We start from the raw sequence: 10,117 nt of genomic DNA, 5'->3' as shown, positions 1-10,117 counted from the left end.
CCTTACAGGTAAGATACTTGATATACATAACATGTAGATTCAGTCTTCCCTTCCCTGACACAAGTGGCAGTTGAATCCCCTTAAATTGAGAAATTATCCTCAAAACTCAGAGTAGGGGAAAGGAGAGCTATGAGGGAAGCATGTACTTCTCCCTGCGGGGTGGCAGGCAACGATCCCCTCCTCCATGCCCCGCAGTAAGTAACATCTCAACATGTTTCTTGGCCCCTCCAGCATCCCAGGCTATGCCACTGCCTAAGGAACAGCCTAACCCTTTCCCTCATCCATCGCACTTTAAAAATATGTATGTATATACAAAACAAAAAAAACTGTACCCCTTGTAAAAAGCAGGAGACAAATCCTTAATGAATTGCAGCTCCACTCCTCTCTTACCAAGGTCAGGCCCTGCACAGGATCAGCAACATTTAGCTTGACTCCGCGAGTGGAGGCAGGAGCCCTGGAATTAGCTGTGGGTCACTTCTCATCCAGGCTTTCTTCCACGGCTCTGCACCCTCCTCTTGCTCATTGCATGGTCAGATCCCACCTGAATGAAATCACTTCTTCCCTGCTGTTTATTCCCTTCCACTGTGCTGAGACCAGACACTCATAACTGGGACCAGGCACACCTGGCAAGGCCTTCAGTGCCACCTGTGATTAAAAACACCTGCAGTCATCCACCCCCCCCATTCCTCCCCTCCCCCCCACCCCCCCCAAAAAAACTTGTCTGTTCAATTTTCACCTCAATTCCACCCTTTATTATTAGGATCTTCTACTCATTTATGCTAAGATGATAAATACATCATTAAATTATCTGGAGGCATAGCCAGATGCTAGGAAGGGAAAGGAACATTGCAATGGTTTGACAATATTTTCATACTTTTATAAAGAGGCACATACATCATTTTATACATGCAAAATGTGAATTGTATGTAGATGGTAGATTCATGGCTTGCTATGCTGTTAAACTACTATGGACTGCTTTAAATATTGAGTAAGCAAAGGTAGGCTTTGATGTCCCTCCCTACAGGACTATGTCCAGTGCAGGCCAGGGCACTTCATGAACAGAACGCTCTTTGTATCTGTGAGATCCCCAAAGACATGTGCCTCTGCTTCCCAGCTTCATGTGAAAAATAAGATTTCATCCCTAAAACAATAGTTACTCGTTTCTGAAACCCCTAGGCATTCTTCTTCTCTCTCAGGCCTTTTGAAGTGCTGCAGAAATCTAACACAGAAACAGCCCACCCTCAACCCACATAGCTTATTCCTCATTGATATTTCTTTATCTACAGCTTTTAAAGTGTCAATATGCAGTCTGCACCCCAGTGAACGTGACACAACTTTGAACTTCAAAGCCCTTCAAGGTTCCTCACAGACAGAAAGAAAAACCCCAAAGCCAAGCATCAGCCACAGAACAAGTGTTCATAGTCCAACAGGTCGATTTTGATCCTGGACAAGCACAAGGACTTTAGGAAGACCTTGAAAACTAACTGCTGAGTTTCTGTCAGGCACAGTCCTCTACCATGGCAGAAACAAGCAGACCCCAGATGCCGTCCATGCACCAGGAGAGGAGAAAATGGTCCCTCCATTGTATTGTCACACCGCAAGCAGGGTGACCCCCTCCTGAACACTACAGCCCCCTGTATTTTTGTGATGTCCACACTGCCCTACTGGCTGCCAGCCACCCCCTGCTGCTGCCTTGCCCTCCCTCTTCAAACAGGACAGGGGAGACAGTAAAAGCACAGAACATCCCGACTCAGAAGAATCCTACAAGGAACCTCAAGCCCACCTCCCGGCTCCACACAGGACCACCCAAAATCAGACCATGTGTCTGAGAGTGTTGCTCAAACACTTAAGCTCCACCAGTATTGGGGCTGCAATCAGCACCCTGGGGAGCCCACTCCAGGGCCCACCAGTTCACAGGCTGGGACAAAGACAAGGAGATCACTTACCAACCACCATCAGGGGCAAAACAGACTAGACTGAGTGAAAATTAGTTGCCAGTTGAAACAGATTTGCAGAGCAAGAAACTAAACCAGCACTGAAAGGCCACCTTCCCCTCACACCCCCTTATCCCAGGTGCAGTGTCACCCATACCTGCGCCTCAGAACAGGGCATGGGGCTGTGGCCAGCGCCTCCCAGCTCCCCTCTGCTGCTCCTTCCTCCTCACGCTCTCCCCCAGCTCCACAGTGGACTCTCCAGCACCTGGAGCACCTGCTCCACTGATCTTCATGTTCCCTTGGCTGTTTCCTGCTGGTTTGGGTGGCTTTTTTTTTTTTGCCCTTTCTTCAAGACCTTTTTCCAGAGGTGTCAGCCAGCACTCTGCAGCTGGCTGGGACCACACAGAACCACCTGGAAGTACCCAGAACTGGACAGAACCGCCCATAATTGCCCCAAACTGCCCAGAATTGCCCCAAGCTGCCTAGAACTGGACAGAACCGCCCAGAATTGCCCCAAACTGTCCAGAACTGTTCAAAACCTTCCAGAACCTTCCAGGACCGGCGGTGGCCAGCAGGGGCCGCGCCTTCCCGCCCTGCCGCCCCTGAGGAGAGGCGCGTGAGCGCTCCCAAATGGCGGCCCTGAGGCGAGCCCTGCCCTCAGGGCTGCGAAGCCTGCTGCAGCCAAGGGCTCGCGTCTAAATCCGTAAACCCACCCGGTGCGAGGCCTTTGAAGGCTCTTGTTTTGAGTATCCAGTGAATTGCGGCACCTGAAAATAAACCTGGTGCTACCTGCCGTAATGATGGTGGAGGCCCCTGTGTGGGGAAGTGGCTGGTCTGTGAAAGTTGTCCCTGGAGAGGACAGTCTTCAGGGAAACCTGCAGAGAAATTAGGCTGTAGGGACAGTTAAGTGCTTCCTAAAAGCCTCTGGTGAAGAGGAGGGAAGGAAGGTGACGAGGTTACAAAGCCCATCATCAATTAGAGTAACTGCTTGTTTAAAACTTCAACAAAATATTTCACCAAATCTGATGCTGCTAAGCCTTTTTTTTTTTTAAAAAAAAAAAAAAAATGAATAGCATGACTGTATTTTCAACAAATTCCCTGAAATAAATAACTTTTTTTTTTTTTTTTTTTTTTTTTTTTTTTTAATCAATGCTTATGATGAATAATGGGCTGGAATTAGGCAAGGGAAAATGGAGGATAACATTTTTTTCCCCCACCATACATGTACAAATGTATGTTGAGACACAATTCAAATGAAAGCCTTCCTGAAAAAAAAATAATGTGGATTCGCTTTGAATGGTTTTAAACTCCTGCCAATGTTTTAAATCCTGCTGGATCTGCTGCCAAATCTCTTTTATGCTGTTGATATAGACTTTGTTTATAGATTTTGGTACAGGCGAGAAGGGACAAACCTGTGGTTGTAAGCACTGTATCAAGCTGTTGGACTGCTGCACTTTCTGCCATGGGGATCTAACACTGGTCACTTTTTCTAAACAAGTTACCACAGAAAGCTATTTTTATGCCCTGCCAAGTCTCCAAGACATTAGATTTGGTATTTGTAAAAAGCAAAACACCACCAACCCCCCCACCCACAAACCAGCACCAAGGAAATTGGTGTTTTCATGTCACATCCCACCCTCTCCCATCTAAGCAGATCTACACAGTCGGTTACAATAGCTGGTGTCGTTAACATCAGAGTCACTTTCCTTAGTAAATGAGGATGTCACACACCCAGCTTAAGGTGCCCTGAGCACTTCAGGGCCACTGAGCAGAACAGCAGTAGCCATGCTGGGACTTGTACCTTGCAGGCTGGATGCCTTGGAGCAAATCACCCTGGATAGTGCCTGGGGCAGTTTCCTTGCCAAGAGCAGGGCTGCCAGGTTCCCCCCTTCTTGTGCCCCAGCTGTCCATACCTCAAAGTGCAAGTCTAGGTGTCCTGAGCTCTCCAATGCAGGCTAAATCCCATCGTGAGCACAGGTTTCTGTATATGACATGCATTTGGTGGACAAATCAAGTGCTAGACACACACTTAACTGAGAGGGTCAATTTATAGCATGAGGATTTTTCAGAAGACACCTCACTCTTTAAAACACCATCTTCATTGGGTATGTGCCCACCTGATCATAAGCATTGCTGCATGGAGCCAGACTAGAGCTGGGTTAAGGGCTGCATGCAGTAAAGGGGAGCAACAGACCATAACTTTAAAATAGGCTAGGAACTTGGAAAGAGTTACACAAATCTGTGTTATTTTTTTTTCCAGGAGGAAAATCCTACCTACAGCAAGTTCACTGTGAGAATGCATGCCTGACAACACGGATAATCTTTGATGTCACACATTAACGTTCCTGTGCAAGTTATGAGGCAGTTTCCAAATCTCACACTTAATCCTGGTGTCTGCTGTTGCTGAACAATTCAGCCTTCTGTCAGCAGCTGTCTCTGCTCCAGTCACTGAAAGGCTCATATTCGGCACAGCAAAGCCATTATTTATAGCATGGCATGCTACTGCGACAGCCTCTTCATGTTCCTTTTGATAAGCAATTGCAAGTGGAGTACAGAGAGAAGAGGTGACCAGTGTTTGAACACACATCCGTGGCATGCTGGGAACCACGTCAGCCAGGCTGGGGCTCTTTGGGCAGGCACAGGGTGCAACTTTCCCAATAAAATCCTCCAACCTATGATTTCACATCAGCTCATCTGGCACTGCAGGAAAATACTGTGTGCCCTCCTCCCACACAAGCATGTGCACAGCCCAACATACAAAGGGCATCTTGGAAATGACTGTCACCTGGGATGTGGCCTAAAGACCCACATGAGTTTCATCGATGGTCTCCCTCCCAGCCCACATGATTACTCTTCAAAAAAGGAGAGAAGGTAACTCAGCTGCTTGCGTTAACTGCAAAGCTGGTTGGTTTTCTCAGATGGCAACCCCACAGCCCACATTAAACAACATTAATTTTAGATCAAAACCATACCAAAGACATGCTCCCTTAGGTTAGGTTGCTTGTGCACCTCGATAACAGGACCTTGGCACAGAGTCCAAGGACAGTGAGTAAGGACCCATATGCACATGAGGAAAAGCTGCTGTTCGTGTCACATGCAGCCAAATAAAGGAAACCATCAAGCTGAGAGGAGTGGAATAACAGGTCCCCGAAATTCTGATGTGTTATGAACTATCCCCTTTTACCATGACCTATTCTTGTAACATCTTTATGTTCTCCAAGTTGCAAATTAATTGGACAAGATGCCACTACATGTCACAGTATTTGAAAATAATGTTGGCAGATGTAATCCCATGAGCTTTCTTCATTTTAAGGAAAAAGTAGCTTCAGTTATGACCCAGGAAAACCAAGCAAGTATGGGGAAAACTGATTGATAGTTTAGTAGCCCCATTATAGCAGGCTCATTTCATTAATCTATCTAATGCCATTTTCTTGCCAACACATGGTAATGAAGAGCTGCAAATGCCTTCTCTGGGCTGGAAAACCAATGAAGCTCCCTGAGTAAGTGCTTGTCCAGCACAGACCCCAAGCCTTGCTACGAGGATGTGCACGAGGTTGCAGGGAAGTGCCTGCACCCAACTGACCGCAAGGACATGCTCGGCAGAGGGAAAGCAAGTGGCATCTTTCTTTTCTAATCGAATGAGACAATTAATGGATCACAAGGGTTTGTTAGGCTGCAACAGTGAAAAGGTATCTTTGTCACTCGAGGATGCTTGGTGCTTAATTGTGCTGCTTAAAGGGATCAGCAGTTAACCCTCAGGGTGTGACTTCCCTTGCACAGACATCTCAGTCAGGCTTTCCTAGCTTTCAAAGAAAACTGGCAAAGCTGGCGCCAATCAGTGCAAAAACCCTAGGACAATTCTGTGGATCCTCCTAGGTTAACCCTTGGTTTGGGAACTTCCTTCTCATGCTATCCGCATCAAAAGAAGTTACTTTAGAAACTTACAGTCCCCCCTGTACCAGCCATCTGCAGTAGTCTTCTAAGTTAACTTCTAAGTTAAAGCAAAGGATGTGGAAAGCATCATTAATGCTCAGTTTCCTCAAGGACTGGGAATATCGTAGAAAGGCCACTGAATCTTATTAGTCACATATACAATTGTGCAGAACATGTTACTGTATGTTAGGCTAATCTCAAAATACACAGCAAATATTCTTCTTCCAAAAAATAACCCCCCTCCAAGTCCAAGTCTCAGCACATGTACATATACTTCAAGTTTCTGGAATAATTTCACATCTTATGAGTCACATACAGTCATCCCTTATGAGTCAACCCTATTGTTTCTAAGCATCATTCTTACGCTTTTTCATTAGGCTATAAAAAGAGAAGAAAGCTAACACTGCTGATGCTGCCCCTCTCACTGAAATAATTGAGCCCTCTTTGCCAAAAAAAAAAAGAAAGGTAGGATATTTTTTTTGGTCATTAAGAATGAAAAACGTTCCCAGAAGTGGGTATAATGGGGCCTCAATCAGGCTAAAGGTGAGCTTGAAAATGTGATTTGCCTTAAGAAGAATTTGATGTGGTACATTTCCAGCCCCTCGGTTGCCAGGTGTGCACCCACTACCTTTCAAACACAGGGAGCTGGTGGCAGGACCTTTGTCTGCTGCTGAGCAGTCCAGAGAGGAAATCGGCTGCTTTGTGAGGGTGCTGTGAGTGTCTAATGGAGAGATGGCCCTGGCAGGCACACAGCTCCAGGTAAGTGGAACCTGTGGTATTCCCTGTGGTAACACCAGAAAAAATTGCCTCAGAGCAAGAAAAGCTCTCCAGCACAGGTTTAAAATGCTCACCTGTATAGACTGTGAAGTATATATATATTATTTTATTTTCCTTTGAATTACACCACCCTCTGATTGATTTCCTGCATGTGAATAATGAGATAGCTCCAACCGAGTGCTTCTCTGAGTCATGTATCTTGCCCCCTTTTTATGTTAGCTACCTGTCAGATTACAGTGACAGCTCCATTAGTTTGGGATGCTGTCGGACAAAACAAGAGCAAATGCCCTGAAAAGCAGAAACCACTGGTGGCCTGCATGCAGCCAGGGTGATCTAACCACTCTGCTGCACACAAAGCTGTTAACCACATGCATTGCCATTCTTTCTGATACACGTGGAATAACTACTGCCATTTATGTTCCTCATATCAAAATACCACACAGCCTTTCCAGGAACCACTTCTGTGGTTTACACTCAAAATAATGCTACATGACCTTAGCAGGTAGACCTTGCTAAGAAGCTGTAGTCATTCATGCACTTAGTTATTAGGGCCTTAAAAGAAGCTGGTAATAATTTATATACTGAGGAGTCTGTTACATCACCTCAACACACAAAAGTGACACTTACGTTTTCACCTAGAAAGCGAGATGTAATGTAGGCCAAGTCATTTAGGAGATGATTATGCTGGAGCCACTAGCAAAAATTCATGTAGGCAAGAGAGAGCAGTGTTTGCCCTTTCTAGTGGATTAAATTTTGTTTTCATTATAAGGTATAACTTAAGTTTAATAGCAAGTACTCCCTTCTCTTTATAGCACATTGTACAGATTTTTTTTATTATTTTTCCAAGTATCCTGCTTTTGCCTGCATTAAAATCCCATTCTCCCTGAAGAGTTATCAGGCTGCAAAATCACTATTATGAATAGGTGTGACTTTGCCTATACTGCAGACCTGACCTCAGGGCAAAAAGGAAATGCAGTGTGATCTGCTGGGAAGTATGCAAATACGTGAGTCGGTGAGTAGCGAGGAGGTATGTGAAATACAAAGGTGACTAAAGCCCTTTTCATCATTTTGTATTGAACGGGCCATTTTAAGCATGTGGTCTTGCAGTGTTAAGTCCATAGCACACTGACCGGATTTACAGATACCCCACGTGACAGGTGCAACATGGTTTTGAAAATCCTGGCTTGCAAGAGGTCCCTCAACACTAGCACTGTTTTTTTTTTATTACCTGGACAGTTTATGCCTGCAGCCCCCAGTGAGTGCTTTGCAAACCCATGTTAATATAACATCTGCAATTTGCAACCTTTTTATTTCTGGGCTGGGATTTCTGCGAGGTGCTTACATCATTTGTGTATTACAGATGAGCGTGTCGTGGTCCCCAGCTGCTACCTAATACTCCATGGGTTTCCCAGTGCTCCCTCTCCAACACAATCCTTATTGAGCGGCCACTCTGGGACCAGCTAACACAAGGGCTAACATCACCATGGTTCTGCTGACTAAAGAGCATGGGGATGATGGTATTGACAATCAGGGCTTTGCTCCTGCAGGAGTAACAGATGCATCGAGCCCCTAGTGGCCTGGGAAGCAGCAACATATGCTGCAGTCATTAGTGGCTGTGTTGAGCAACAAGGGAGACTGACACGTCTGATTTGCTTTACCTTCCGCAGCAAGAGCAATTGTGCCTCTTTGCAGGACACAGCATAATGCACTCAACCGAAGAAGTGTGAGTAAATGGTATAATCAAACTGCAAAACCCCAACTGTTGCCCCTGCTCAGCCCCACAGACCAGTTCACACCAGGGCACAAAAGGCAAAAGCCAGTAACAAAACGTTCTGGAAGCTCTGTAAAAAATACACCTAATAAATAGCAGTGGGCACTTGAGCCCCACTGGAGTCGTCACCTTGAGATGTGAGGTCAGTTGCTCTTTGTGTCCAACGTTAGCTGGAAGGTCCCACTGTCAGCTGAGCCCCCGCCAGCGCTGCTGCAACGTGTGCCGTGCCTGAGCAGCCCTAAACTGTCAGGTACGGGGCTGCATTTCTCTGAAAGGTCACATTCTGCAAAAGAACGTGAAAACGGTCTCTCGCATAGTGCTCTTGACATAAATGTTCCCTTGCAGAAAACAGAGATGATTATGCCCTTGTAAATGACAAACCTCATTAGGAGAAACAACCTTCATGCCTTTAACCTCGCCTCTCCATACCCGATGTACCTCTCAACCTCAAAACCCTGGCAGTGACTAGAATATTTAGACCAAACACAGCTGAAAGGGGACTGCTTTTCTTTCCTTTTGGCTTTTCTGACAATTAGCAGAGCTGAAAGCCAGGGTACTTTAAGCAGTATAAATGAACTTGGGGATTAGTTGGTTGTTTTCTCCTGATTGAACATGAAAACATATTAGAGGGCTGAACTTTGATGTCGCACTATGACACTGTCATATTTCTTCATAGCTTTATTTCATATTTTTTCTACCCTCCATTAACTTTAACCCTCTTAAAAGCACAAAGGAGGAGAGGGGAAGGAAAAAAAAAATAATTTTGTGCAATTTTTATGATACTTTTAATGAGGGAATCTTTTTTTTTTTTCCTTTTTTTTTTTTTTTTCTTGCTCCTTTCCAGATTTTTATTGCTAGGCAGGCTGCTCCAAAAATAAAATATTTTCAGAGAAAACCACACAACATTTTCTCCATTATGTTCCCTGGTCTACCCAAGAGGTGCTGAGAGCTGACATCCCAGATGGCACCTTCAAAACTGAGTATATGAATACTTGCTAACACAGTGTGTCTTCAAAACTAAGAAAAAAATAAAATGGCAAAAATAAAATGAAAGCCATCAGTGGGCTTAAGATGAGCCCAACTGCGTTTAACATCAGGGTTTAAGTGAAATTTCCATCTTTTATGGGCACAAAGTTCATGGTGTACCTCCTTAATTTGTGTCTGTCCAGAAAGAGAGGATGGTTTGTGCAGTCAACAGGATTCAAATCAATTCATGGTCCCTAAGAGGTTTTTACCCATAGGACTTCAAACTAATGAGTTCATTTCATTAAGCCTCAGCTCCCAGCCAGCATGATCTGAATACAACACATCCTCTCCCTGCTCCTCATCAGCCACATCTATTTGTGATACAATTCTTCCAGGTAGGAAAACCTCTGCATCCCGCATGTGCTGTACCGTACCAAGAAGAACCAGAATCAACGCTCACAGAGAGAGGGTTTGAATCCCTGCTAGAAACAATACTGACAACTCTCCAGCCCCCGTGTTCTGCATTTCTACACTACTTAATTTCACATGATGCTCCCAACACGACTGTGATACCCAGACTATGCCTAGCCCCAGCACGGATCAGATGCCGTTCCTTGCCAGGCTCTTGCTTTGTGACATTTGGACTCTGACAACAAAGCGAGGGGCACAGCTGTGCATATCTGCACGCACACACAGCCCCGCACACACACCCCTGTACATTTTTATCAGTGTTCAA

General features: G+C 45.2%; 1 long non-coding RNA gene across 1 annotated transcript in view; it reads right to left on the bottom strand.

The window, feature by feature from the left end:
- Window positions 1–8,443: 8,443 nt before the first annotated feature.
- The window catches only part of LOC118170271, a 43,863-nt gene continuing 42,189 nt past the window's right edge, over window positions 8,444–10,117 (bottom strand). The window contains exon 5 of the long non-coding RNA XR_004752614.1: window positions 8,444–8,698. This is a non-coding gene — a long non-coding RNA (uncharacterized LOC118170271). The remainder of the gene's footprint in view (window positions 8,699–10,117) is intronic.

Source organism: Oxyura jamaicensis, chromosome 7 (assembly GCF_011077185.1).
Source record: "Oxyura jamaicensis isolate SHBP4307 breed ruddy duck chromosome 7, BPBGC_Ojam_1.0, whole genome shotgun sequence".
NCBI lineage: Eukaryota > Metazoa > Chordata > Aves > Anseriformes > Anatidae > Oxyura > Oxyura jamaicensis.
The sequence above is the reverse complement of the archived record's forward strand: the minus strand, read 5'-3'. Positions and strand labels throughout refer to the sequence as shown.